Raw genomic sequence first — 13,033 nt, 5'->3', positions numbered from 1 at the left:
GAGCGGTAAAGTTTTACATGGAATGTACAGTACCTATTTTACCTTTAAAATTGTCAGTCTTATTCCTTCCTTCCTTCCTTCCTTCCTTCCTTCCTTCCTTCCTTCCTTCCTTCCTTCCTTCCTTCTCTCTATTTGCACTCAAGTTCATTGGGAACAGGGATTGATTGTTAAACTAATTGTACCCCTGTGAGGAGAAGTGAGGTCTCCTAACAACTCTCAGCATCCTTAAACTACAGTTCCTGTGATTCTTGGAGGGAAGCCATGATTGTTCAATGTGGGATGGTAGTGCTTTAAACATATAGTGCACATGGGGCCTCACAAAGTGACTTTTCCTCCTAACATGGGCCTACCTAGTAAAGTTGATCCTTGGTATATCTTAAACTTGATGTTTTGTCCATAGTTTGCCCTGTTGTGGTAATTATTGATATTTACCACGCAGTGGTGCCTTTAGAAGAAAACATCACTGTGTGAGAATAACTTGGAAGTGGCAGCTCTGTAAACCAGATTACATTTGACTTAAGTGGCTCCACAGGTGGAAAAGTTCAAGAAACCGGGCTGTGCGGTAATAATTGTAATCACATGAATGGCATGGAAGTCTGAATCCAACCTGAGCAGAATCTGAAACCTGATCCACTGTTCTGGCATGAGCTGGTCCATGGCTAATAGCAAAGCATTAATGGAAAAACTTCAATACAACATTTTAGAAGTGGGCATGATTGCAGAGGGCAACTATTTTGTCACAATGAAGGGGTTTGTTTTTAGTTCATTCCAGGAGCGCCTCACAATGTTTTAATACTATAATTGCCAGTTTTCTCCTTTTCCACCTGCTAACAATGGAACAGTCCATTGTTAGGGAAACCTTTGTTCTCCAGCATTAAATCTGTTCTCTGCTGAAAATTAGAGGGCAAATGGTGAACTGGTGTGGAACGCTGTGATACTTTTAAAAGGTGCTTATTACAAGGAATTACTCGGTATCGATAAGCACATTCTGTCACCGTTTGGGTACCTGATGGTTGCATTCAAAGGATCACCTGAAAAAAAGCTGGTTTCTCCCCCTACACAAAAAATAGAGAGAGAATTATCCATACTTGGAATTAATTCTCACGGGAGCTTGGTAAGATGTGAAAACAAGCCCTTTTGAATGGCTTGACATAAATGAAAGTGTAAACGAAAAGCATTTTATTCAGTTTTCGAGGCAGTCCTTTGGGAGTCAGTGTGCCACGTGGTCTGGAACCAAATGTTATGGATAGCAGATCAGAACAAGGAGCACTGTGAATGCTGAACAAAAAAGGAAAGGAAAGGGAAAGAATGGCCCAGCCTAAGCTGGAACAGCTGAAAAGCAAGGAAACAACGAGTCTTCTCATGAAAAGCAAATAGCCAGGGAGAAGGCACCTTCAAAAACAATGTTGCCTGAGCTGCATATAGCTCTCTTTTTCTTTAATTGCACATTTTACTTATCTAGTCCTCTTGCTTCTCGGTCTTGATGGCAATGCCTTCTTTTTTACCCACCTGTTTTCTGCATATTCTAAAATAATTTAACTTTGCTGATGTGATGAAGGCTGAGGGGCGGGGGGCGGGTGATGTGTTGCTCTCAGGCTGCTGCCTGTTTGGTTCCCTGCCAAGAGAGCGCAGTGGGGCTTGCTTCAGTAGCATTTCGTTTCAAGCGGAGAAAAGTTGCCTTTGCTCTCAGACAAAGCAGAAGGGAATCCGTAAAAGGACTGCGCATAGGCAATGGATATGAGAGGGAGAGGGAGATTTCTTCTTCAGCTGCTTATTAAATTCGACACTGTCCTCGGACATAAGGTCATTTTATTGCCAGCCTGATGCCTGCCAAACTGAGGAAGTCACCTTTTAAGGAAAGAGCTGGACTGTGCTGTCTAGTTGTAAATGCTATATTGAATGAAGGCCATAGCTTGGAATATCTAGAGAGTAGTTCTTTGTGCCACAGTTTTCACTCTGCCAAAGCACTTTCCATAATCAGACCTAAGGCATGTTTACATTCCTGTTGTCTTTGGTACTGGGCACATTCTCTCGCTCTATGCTCTCTCTCTGTGCAGTACACATCCATCTTTCAAACATGCATATCTGGGGTGCTCAGGCTAACTCTGTCTCATAATAATAATAATAATAATAATAATAATAATAATAAATTATTTGTACCCCGTCCATCTGACTGGGTTGCCCCAGCCACTGTGGGCTGCTTCCAATATATATAAAAACATAATAAATCATTAATCTTTTTTTTTTAAAAAAAAACCTTCCTAAAGATATCTCCTAAAGGTTGCTATAGTTGCATATCTCGTTGACCTCCGATGGGGTGGGCCAACTTTGTCCGGGCCAACTAATGGCCCATCAAAGAGGTGGACATCACCATTTCTACAGTGTACCTTGGTGGCCCTGTGTTCTACTTGACAGTGGACAGTGCTCTATTTTGAGGGCTGTCAGGGGATAGCTGTTATTGAAGGGCTGTCTGGCTGAAGGCTAGTTTAAAAAGAAAGAACCACAAGGAGGGACAGCAGGAATTGGCCGCCGGTTGCTTTCACCTGAAGAGAAGACTTAGCAGGCACACAGGTCACAGTTCCCCCCGCAACAGTGAGATAGAATGGGTGGAATTCAACATTGGGCTCTTCCTTTTTTAAAAAAAATATTTTTTATTAACTGACCAATCAAATCAAATCAAATCACATCACATCACATAAATTCCGAATTACAAAGCCAAATTTTAAATTTTTTGTTGGGGGGACCCATATTTCAAGTTCCGAAGGGGATTCCAATCATCTTCTTGCTGTTGCATTAATATCCACAAATCTGTCCAAATAATGTTCATAATTCTATCCAGTCCTATCTTGCTGTTCCCACATCTCATCTTATTCATATATTTTTCTTTTTTCTTTATGATCTCTTCTGATAATCTCCTTAAGCAGGTAAACACCGATTATAATCCTGTGTGAATTTTTCTGTTCGTCCAATCACCATATCGAGATGGTTTCCATATATCACCACTTCCATAAATAAAAGCACCCTTTCCCTCATTAATTTTCGCAAATCTGTCGCCTTCTTTAGTCCCTCTGAGGAGGCTCGCCCACAATATGAAAACAGATCCGTTCCTCCTCCCAGACATAAGTCTTTCGACAGAACTTGCCAAAATGGCGACGCTGTTTTTTACTGCGTCATCCCAAAGCTCTTATACTTTCCACGATCTCCTTAAAACATGCTTTTGGTTAGAAAATTTTCTCCACACAGTCTTAAATCAACAGCTTAGGTCATTTAAGCGGCATTTCTGACTTGTGGGGGGGGGGGAATTCTTGGTTAATCACATAGAGAAAAGAAAGGAAATTCCACCTGCATCCAGTCCCGTTGCTGACATACCGAGCCTTGCTGTGTCTTCTCATGATATATTCCTGTTTATCCGACCTGTCTTCTTTCTCAGAGATCTCTTCAGTTAGCAGTCTTTACTCCCCCTTCTTCCTTGAAATATGTGCATTAGCTTCCTCCTAATTGTTTTTTTTTTGAAGTTGCTGCAGCTAGAGGTGCGAATCAGAGACAGCGTCCAGGAGCGCCGAAGTCCGCACAAGGGCTTTCTGCCCAGTGCCCCCACCCCCTCAAGTTCGGGGGTGGTATAGGGCACAGCAGGCAAGGGCAGTCCCCCCCACTCGCTGGGGGGGGGCGGGAGGCTGCTTACTCCCATCACAGCCTCTTAATTACCTCATGTGGGTTGGAGAGATGTTATTGTCGGCCATCTTCCAATGCGCCTCTAGTGCCCCCCCAACATTGGGCTCTTCCACTCATTCCATCTATGCAAGCATTCCAGCTTGCCAGAAGGAAAGATTCCCCCCACTCCTCTCCCTGCCCCATGCACTGTTCCAGGGTTCTCCTGACCCCACCCAGAGCCAATGGAGTTTGCATAAATGTGTACATTAGTCAAAACTGCATTCAGAAATATGCTTATTGGGATAAATTCACACTAAAACGCTGAATTTTAACGAGGTTTTTAAAGATTCACAAATTGCTGCAAGAATATTGAGAACTGAATTTAAGACAGGAAAAGTGAGAAACTAAGAAGGCTGAAATCAACAGAGCCTTCCACCCCAGCGGGGATTGTAATTGTATTTAGAACTGTATCCTTGAAGAAGAATATTCTTTGACACGTGATCAGACTTTTTTCCCCAGTAGAATATTTCAGTCTTTGGTGCTTTCCATATAAGATGCTCTAGTAAGTGCTCAAGTTCACAAAAGAAAAGAGTGTATTCAAGGTTTATGTGATATCAAACATAAGCTAATGAGATAATTTGTCTGGGAAATGCTCAGGAGCCTTGTAGAAATTTCCAAATATTTGGTCACAGCAGCCTTGTGTGAGAGGAACGGTATCTCACAAGAAGCATCAAGGTTCTTGGTCCCCCTTCTGTCAGTTTATTTCCTTCATTCATCTGGGAAATGTTTTGGTATTACATTGTTAATATCGGCCTTGATAAAAAAAACCCGTTGTGTAAAAGACAAGTGGGCCCCATTAGACAAGGGGTGGGTAATACTTTCCCCCCTCAGGTTTGTGTGCTGGTACTGGGTGGGGCCAGATCCAAACATGAGCGGAGTAAGTGTAAGATGGGAGATGGGTGGGAATCATCCCACACTCTTTCCTTCTTATTCACACACAATCCACACAACTATTCACACACACACAAGCATGCACCCCAGTCCCCCATTCATTCTCTCTTTCTCACATACCTTTCACCCTCATTGTTTCATTCACACACAGCATTCCATCACTATCCACCCACCTCCCCCCCCCCACAAAGACATACATACACTTTTTAAAGTTTAGGCTAGTGTCCTCTTTCTAACAACAGCCACTTCAACCCTTTCAGGGCTATTTGCATAGCAGGAATTCATTTGTTGTGGGTGATGTGGAAGAAGGTCCACTATTCTGCATGTTCCTTTTTATTTGGTGCATTAAACACACACACACACACACACACACACACACAGCAGAGACATATTTGTGGCGTCCTGGATTTCTCCATGAGTCATCCTTCCTCTCTACAGCTTAGTTTATTAGAGTTCTTAAACTCCTATGTCTCAAAGCGACTCAAGGCATCTTACAGCAGATTAAAACAGACAAAAGTTAAAACAAGGCAGCAGTATAAAACAGTATCAACAATCTCTTAGTATCACAACCAGACAAAACAACAGAGATAATCTGTGCTCAAAAGAGGCATAAAAGCAGCCGTCTGATCCCAACAAACGCCTGGGAGTAGAGAACGTCTTGACCTAGTGCCGAAAAGATGTCTGAAGTTGTTTACTTGGATAAGAACTTAGGATGATTCCTGCTGGATCAGAACAAAAGTTTATCTAGTCCAGCATTCTGTTCCCACAGCTGCCAATCAGATGCCTGTGGGAAACCTGCAAGCAAGACCTGAGCGCAACTCTGCTCTTCCCAGTTGCAGTCTACAGCAACTGGTATTCAGAGTCATACTGCCTTGGACAATGGACAGCATGGCTAGTAATGATAGCTTTATCCTCCATGGATTTTTCTAATCTTCTTTTAAAGCTCTCCATGTTGGTGGCCATGGATGTTGTGGGAGTAAATTCCATAGTTTAACTATGTGCTGTGTGAAGTATTTGGTCTGTCCTGAATCCTTCATCTTCACTGGATGACCCTGAGTTCTAGTATTATGAGAGAGAAAGAAAAATGTCTCCTTCGCCACTTTCTCCAAACCTTGCATAATTTTAGACACCTTATCTCTCCCCCCCCCCCCCGGACCAGTGCCTTTTATTTAAACATCCCCTCACTGAGACTATCTCCTAAAACCCCGGCCCTATGGGTGATTTCTTGGAAACATGTCAGTGTGTTCTGTGTCCTGCCACATGAGGGCCAAGCTACACGATGCAAGAGCATTTGTGTGTGGGGGGGGGGGGAATAGCTTCATAGTATCATAGAGCTGGAAGGGACTTCAAGGGTCATCTAATCCAACCCCCTACAATGCAGGAACCTCAACTAAAGCATCCATGACAGATGGCCATCCAACCTTTGCTTAGAAACCTCCAAGGAGGGAGAGTCCTCAACCTCCCGAGGGAGTCCATTTCATTGTCAAACAGCTCTAACTGTCAGAAAGTTCTTCCTCATGTTTTGTGGGAATCTCCTTGTAACATGAATTCATTGATACGAGTCCTGCTGTCCAGAACAGCAGAAAACTCATCTTCCATGTGACAGCCCTTTAGATACTGGAAGATGGTTATCATATCTCTTCCTAGTTTCCTCTTTACCAGGCTAAATGTAACTAACTCTCTCAGCCGTTTCTCATACGGTTTGGTTTCCAGACCCTTGATCATCTTAGCCCCTCCTCTGCACACGTTCCAGCTTGTCAATATCCTTCTTAAATTGTGGTGTCCAGAACAGGATACAGCACACCAGGGGTGGTCCAACCAAGGCGGAATAGAGTGGCACTATTACTTCCCTTGATCTGGAATTATAATTCTGTGATGCAGCCTAGAATAGCATTAGCTTTTCTTTTCTTTTCTTTTTTGCTTTGGTGCAGAGTAATTGAGAGTAGAGAAGCAACAAGCAGGAAGGGTTAAGCATCTCCTCCCCAAGCTGATATCTTAATTCCAAACTCTACCCCTGCCAAACAGCAAGCTTTTATTCCATAGGTATATATTACCATGTGCATTTTTGGCCCTAGTGTACGTCGGAGTTCAGCCTTGGTACAGAGGTTGCCGTTTAGTTAATCAATCTCTGCCGGCATCCTTCTCCTGCCTGCAAAAGAGCACTGGGTGCTGTTTCTTTAAAACACTACTGATTACATCTGACCCTTGAAGCAGCGCTGACACAGTTTTCTCAAGGTTTTGTACACAGAGCTACAGGAGTGTTGTTTCAGGCTGACAGATATATGTATTTTTACTCGCAGCTCTTTGCTCAGGAGTCCCAGATGTTTATGCCACTTTTAACTTGACCTAAGGTCCTTTTGTGGCGCGCTTGCCTTCTGAAGACTAACCCAGATCCCAGCTTGGCCCATATGGCCGCATTTGTACAGCTGACAGACTCCAGAGCGGTTTTTGCCTGCACCTGGCTATCATCGCTATGGACGATGGGTGCGGGGAGGTGGAGCAGGGAGGGGGGAGTGAAGCAAAAGCAGGATGACTAATTCTCAGGGTGTTAAATGAAACAGCTGCACAAAGTGCAAAAGGGAAGGGGGGGGGGACAGGAATCAGGAATTTAAGTGGGCTTTAAATTCCAAAGAGCAACTTGCTTTGCTTTCCTGTCCACCATGTGGTTTTTCCCTGTTCATGCTGTGTGCTCAGCAGTATGCTGGGGCAAGAGGCTTCCAATAAATTCAGCCTTACCAAATGTCAGAGTTTGATCCAGGCAGTTTGAGCTGGTGCCGTTTTTCTCACTAGCAAAGAAAAACGGGCCGAAGACTGGATTACGGGCACTGGGCTAGTGACAAACTGGCAACTCAAAGGGAAATGTCTCAGGCCTTGCATCTGTATACACAGGCAGGGGAGTTTGCAGTAGTTTGAGGCTGGCTGGATTAGTGCTGTGAGAAACCATGGTGGAAAAGTAGCAGCTGGACCAGCACTGAAAACTTTTGCCGGGCTTGCAACCAAGGAAATCCATCCTATAATTATAAAGTTCCTAGTACTATTTTCAGCTATGTAGAATTGGATTACCCTTTCGCTTGCTGTGTGTGTTGAACATCGACTCTTGTTGGTACATTCTGTTCAATATAGGGTTTGTCAGATTTATTTATTATTATATTTTTTTTAAAAAAAGAGGGAATTCAAACTATTAATTTTAAAGATGGACATAGTTGTTTTGCCACAGCATGAGTGAAGTGACATTCTTTCCGGAATCAGAGTTTTGTGATGTTTTTGGCCTTGCCTTAGTTTCTACTTGAGGACCATTATTGATATTTATTTCTTCAGTAATAAGCATTTCTTTCCTTTAGCTCATTTTGAGGGAAGCCTGCTTTTGTTTCTTGCTGCATGGAGTTTTTGTTTCTTGGCAAGGAGTTCCACAGGGCAAGGTCTGCCACACTAAAGGCCAGCCGAGTCCAAAATGCCCGATCAGGAATTTTCAGTGATCTTTGTGAAGACTACAGCTCAGGAGGGAAGAATGAATCCTGCTATTCACTGCAATCTCCATGAAGATCAACCGCCACCCTGCCCAGGCCTGCAATTAAATTTGAGAGAAGCTCCCGTTATTATTTTTCAAATCCGATAGCTTTGTGTTTGTGTGTACACACACATGTATGAACGGAGACGTATGTGTGTATGACAGCGTGAGTGGCCTTGCCCCCTTTTTTATATAGCTCAGTTGGATGAGGGACAGGGGACCTCATCCTGCAAAATGTCCCCTGTCCTTGACTTTGAGCATTATGAACTCTTGTGAAACTGGTTTGGCCAGAGCTGGTGGTGAGACCCCAAAAATGAGCATGAGGATTCTGCTGGTGACGACAACCGTGCAGTATGGCTTCCTGTTCTTTTTGAGCGCCACTGTACAACGAAAAAAATGGAAGGTTTTTTTTTAAAAAAAAGACAAGAGTGGCCTATTTTTAAAATGGGCCACAGTCACTGACTTGACCTAATTGCATCAGCACATTCTTGAGGCTGACTCTCTCTGCTCTGTGAAGCGCTTGCATCTAGTTCCTCCACTGCATGCTAAACTTGCTAGAGTAATTTCCTCAGGCAATTCTGGCCTTCATACCAGTGGAGGCCATGACCAAGATGACAATTTCCTCAATGGGGATCATCTCCCCATGCAAGAAAAAAAAAGGTGTTCTTTGTCTTTCCCTGTGTCTACTTCCAAGTCATTATGCTTGCAAATAATAATAATAAACATTCAGGCTGCAATTCAAGAGATTTCAGAGCATCCCCCCCCCCACTTTTTACATGGAGATTGATATTTTGGTAGGAAATCATAATGACGGAAGTGGCTCTGAGACAGGTTATTATTTTGTAAGCTTCAGTGTTATGCTGTGACAAATATTCAGTCTGGGCAAGCTTATCACCTTGCCTAATGGAAAGATCTCCTCTCTCCTCCCCTCCATGTACTGTTCCTGATGCCACCCAGAGCCAATTTTGGGAGATACTCTCGCACAGTGTGTGCAGTTAGAGATGGGGAGAGCCTCATTCTTGTCATCAGTAGCTTTTTAAAAATGTTGGTGAGAGCCTTCTTTACTTTTGCACATTTCACTGGTGAAGCAGTGATATTTTGGAAGTTTTGCCACTGGATTTCTTCCATTGTTATTATTTTTGAAAAGTGGACCATCCATTGGTAGATTCGGTGGTGTAAAACGTACATGTCGTCATGACTCTGAGCTACAGTGTTGTGGGAGCATTTCGTGTTTCCAAGCCCTACTCCTACGTGGATTGAATGGGGAGCTTATAGTGAATGCACAAGAGCCAGAGTGCAAGAACCTGCTAGGTAGGAACTTCCCAATTCCTCTCCACCAATCCATGAAGGAGACAGACTGGGGATGATGTTGAGCTCCCATCCTGCTGGGGACCTGGCAAGGCAATCTTCTGGCTTTTCCCAAGGCCCTGTCTTGAAGGTTCATGGAGGATAGTTCTACTTCTCTACTGTGGGCTCTGCTGGCTTAGACTCTCCTTGTTCCAAGTGGCTTTTCATACTGGGCAGGGGATAGAAAACCTTTCCAGTATGCCTTTAGCTTTTAGTGAACACCAATCATGGGCTGTTTTGTCCATTCATTATTTATTATTATTATTATTATTATTATTATTATTATTATTATTATTATTCAGACATCTGCTTCTTGGCCACAATGAAAACGTACCAGGAGATTTTAAAGGGATGGGGTGCAGTGAGCTTGCATGCCTCTGAAGAGCATAGAGTGAAGAAAATTAAATTACGCATGCGCACTGGTGTTACTGACGTTGATTTAAGGAAGAAAGTATGAATTGTGCATTCCTTACACTGCACAGTCTTATCATTCCTTCATTGGATGGGCTTCAAAGCTGGGCTTAGAGTTTTAATGGAAAGATTTGTATTCCTGCCCCCCTCTCTCAAGAAAATGAAGGAAGGCTCTTAAATAAAGCCTTGTCTTGTTCCATGTTTGGCAGCCAGGCACATTCGCAGTCGTAACAGCCGGGGATGGGGGGTGGGATGAGATGGGAGAGTAACCAAACCCCCATCTACTGATCACAGGAACTGGCTAGCTGATCCTTTGATATCAGGCTACAAGAGGACAAAACAGTGTGACATGGGACACTTCCTGTCCCAAATGGGGGCAGTGATACTGGACACCTGAAACAACAAGTGCACAAAAGGTTCATAGTCCTGGTCCAGGAATGTCCTATCTGGGCTGAGGTTGTTTCTCCCGGAACCTGCATCAAGGAATCAGGTCCTGCACATGTGGGAGATGTGGGAGAGAGGAATTTTTCCCCAAGCAAAATGAATTGAGGTGGACCTGACTGGAATTTTTGCATCACATTCAGAAGATTGCTGAAGGCAAGGGTAGGGAGGCCGGATTTTTGGCTTGTAGGAGCAGAGTGACATTTTTGTCTTTCCAAAAGGAAAGGAAATGGAAGGAAAACCAGATAAAAGATAAGAGTTTGACTTCTTGTATCTGATAGATAATAGAACAGATAATAGAATTATAGAGTGGGAAGAGACTTTTTAAAAACTGCTGGCTTGTTTCAAAAAGTTTGTCACTTTTGATTGAATTAAAAAATGCATTGAAAAGCAGCAACAATGATTTTTGCCCTTATTTGTAAATGTGGAACAGAGACATATGCTGATAGCTTCTCCAAAATGAGGGCCTTGAAATTTTTCTGAGAAATGTAATACGGACACGGGTGGTGCTGTGGTCTAAACCTTGGGCTTGCCGATCGGAAGGTCGGCGGTTCGAATCCCTGTGACGGGATGAGCTCCCGTTGCTCAGTCCCTGCTCCTGCCAACCTAGCAGTTCAAAAGCACGCCAAAAAGTACAATTAGATAAATAGGTATTGCTCTGGCAGAAAGGTAAACAGCATTTCCGTGCACTGCTCTGGTTCGCCAGAAGCGGCTTAGTCATGCTGGTCACATGACCCGGAAGCTGTACGCCGGCTCCCTCGGCCAATAAAGCGAGATGAGCGCCGCGACCTCAGAGTCGTCTGTGACTGGACCTAATGGTCAGGGGTCCCTTTACCCTTTACCTTTAAGCACACTTGCTCTAGAGTAGGTCCTATTGAAATTAAGTGGACAGTTCTGAGTAAACCTGGATAAAAATGGGATGTACAAGTAATTCATGAAAGTTTACATTCCTAATTATTTTACTTGTTTATGAATGTTTATAACCTGCTTTCCATTTGACATCTTCAAAGTGGTTTGCAACAGTGGACAGTGGACTGAGCAGGCACACACAGTCTACCTAGTCACAGGTTGGATCTAGACACCTCAAATAAGCATTTCAGTTAAACTCGTTTTAAACTTTGTATGAGAAATCGGGCTAGCAAAAACGGAACTCCACAGCGCCATCTGGTGTCCCAGTATTAGAATGCATAAACAACGCATATACAAAGCACTTTTTCTTTGCCAGTGTAGCTGAGTCCACAGTCTCCCCACCATGGTGAGATGTGCTGCATTACTATTTCAGTAGTGACTATTTCTAAATTTCCATCTATACAGGGAAGAATTCAATGCCATGCTCTTCTGATCATCCCATCAGCACAAGCATTTTTGCTTACCAGAGGGGAAAGCTCTTATGCTGGTTTCCTCTAGAGTGCCAGTGAATTGGATCCAAGCCATAAATTGGCCTATGCAAATTTTATGCAGATCTAGGCTCTCTGTGTGTATGTGTGTTTTTGTGTTGTGTAAGTGATCACCCTAGCAAATCTACATAGGAACAGCCTGCAGATCCTATAAAGGAATACAGTGGTACCTCGGGTTACATACGCTTCAGGTTACATACGCTTCAGGTTACAGACTCCGCTAACCCAGAAATAGTACCTCGGGTTAAGAACTTTACCTCAGGATGAGAACAGAAATCGTGCTCCGGTGGCGCGGTGGCAGCGGGAGGCCCCATTAGCTAAAGTGGTCTTCAGGTTAAGAACAGTTTCAGGTTAAGAACAGACCTCCAGAATGAATTAAGTTCTTAACCCGAGGTACCACTGTAGTGGCAACTCCAGTTTTTCAGTAGCTGGAAGAACATAAACAACAGAGAAAATTCTTTTAACCTCTAGAAGTGGGATAATTACCTCTCACCCCTCCCTCTCTCCGTAGATCTGTTCTCCCTTGAACTGCAGTGACTTCAAGAAATACAATAGGATGGGGATAGGAGACAAAGATGGTATGCTGGTTTTCCCCCTCCCTGTTGACATCCAAAGGCATCTGAGGAGCATGAGGTCTTTCCTGTTTCTAAGAAAACAGTTTCCCAGGAGGACACCTGAAACAACAACCGCCTTCTTCTCTTCTCTCTGTATCTTTGGTGAGAGTCACAAATCACCTCCCCCTCCTTTTATATCCCTCTCATTTATCAAGTCAGTTTTGTGTTTTGCTTTGTTTTCATTCCTCTGTGCCAGAACAAATCTCTGTGAGAGGCAGGTGCCAGGAAGTGCAGTAATCAGAGGAATGTGTTTCTAACTTTAGTTCTTTCAACTGCAGTGACAATTACTGTGTTATTTTATTTAAATAAACACAAGTCTTTTACTGGAAATGTGAATTAGCTTCTGTATCAGGAGCTGCGCGGTGGAAAGAGGTGTGTCAGTAGACACTTGCTGCTGAATGGCGGAACTATGGCAGAGAGTATCAGCGCTCTCCTTCCATTCTGGATGGCCCAAACGCCACAAGGAGAAGATCGCACCATTGTTCTCTTGTCAATGACATTGGGGACACCATAGGTTCTCCTGGGTGAGCCCCATTGGGTCAAATGCAGTTGTGGCTATGGAGGAGCAATTAAGCAATCTTAAATAAAAGGACAACTAGAATCCAGCAATTCTGGATATGTAATCTTAGTTTTTATTAACGAGTTTCATTTCCCTAACTGGAAGAAATGGGGGGGGGGCAAGAAAATGATGTGGATTATGTGCTTGGTGAGAT

The 13,033-nt window shown here is 43.5% G+C and overlaps 1 long non-coding RNA gene across 3 annotated transcripts in view; it reads left to right on the top strand.

The window, feature by feature from the left end:
• LOC310839638 overlaps positions 1-12,587 on the top strand; it is a 31,708-nt gene extending 19,121 nt beyond the window's left edge. For all 3 annotated transcript variants that reach the window (XR_014561570.1, XR_014561571.1, XR_014561572.1), the window contains one exon: positions 12,218-12,587. This is a non-coding gene — a long non-coding RNA (uncharacterized lncRNA). The remainder of the gene's footprint in view (positions 1-12,217) is intronic.
• The last annotated feature ends 446 nt before the right edge of the window (positions 12,588-13,033 follow it).

The sequence above is a fragment of the Podarcis gaigeae genome (assembly GCF_964106915.1).
Source record: "Podarcis gaigeae genome assembly, chromosome: 2".
In the NCBI taxonomy this organism is placed as follows: Eukaryota; Metazoa; Chordata; class Lepidosauria; order Squamata; family Lacertidae; genus Podarcis; species Podarcis gaigeae.
Note: the sequence above shows the minus strand (reverse complement) of the source record. Positions and strands in the feature narration are given on the sequence as shown.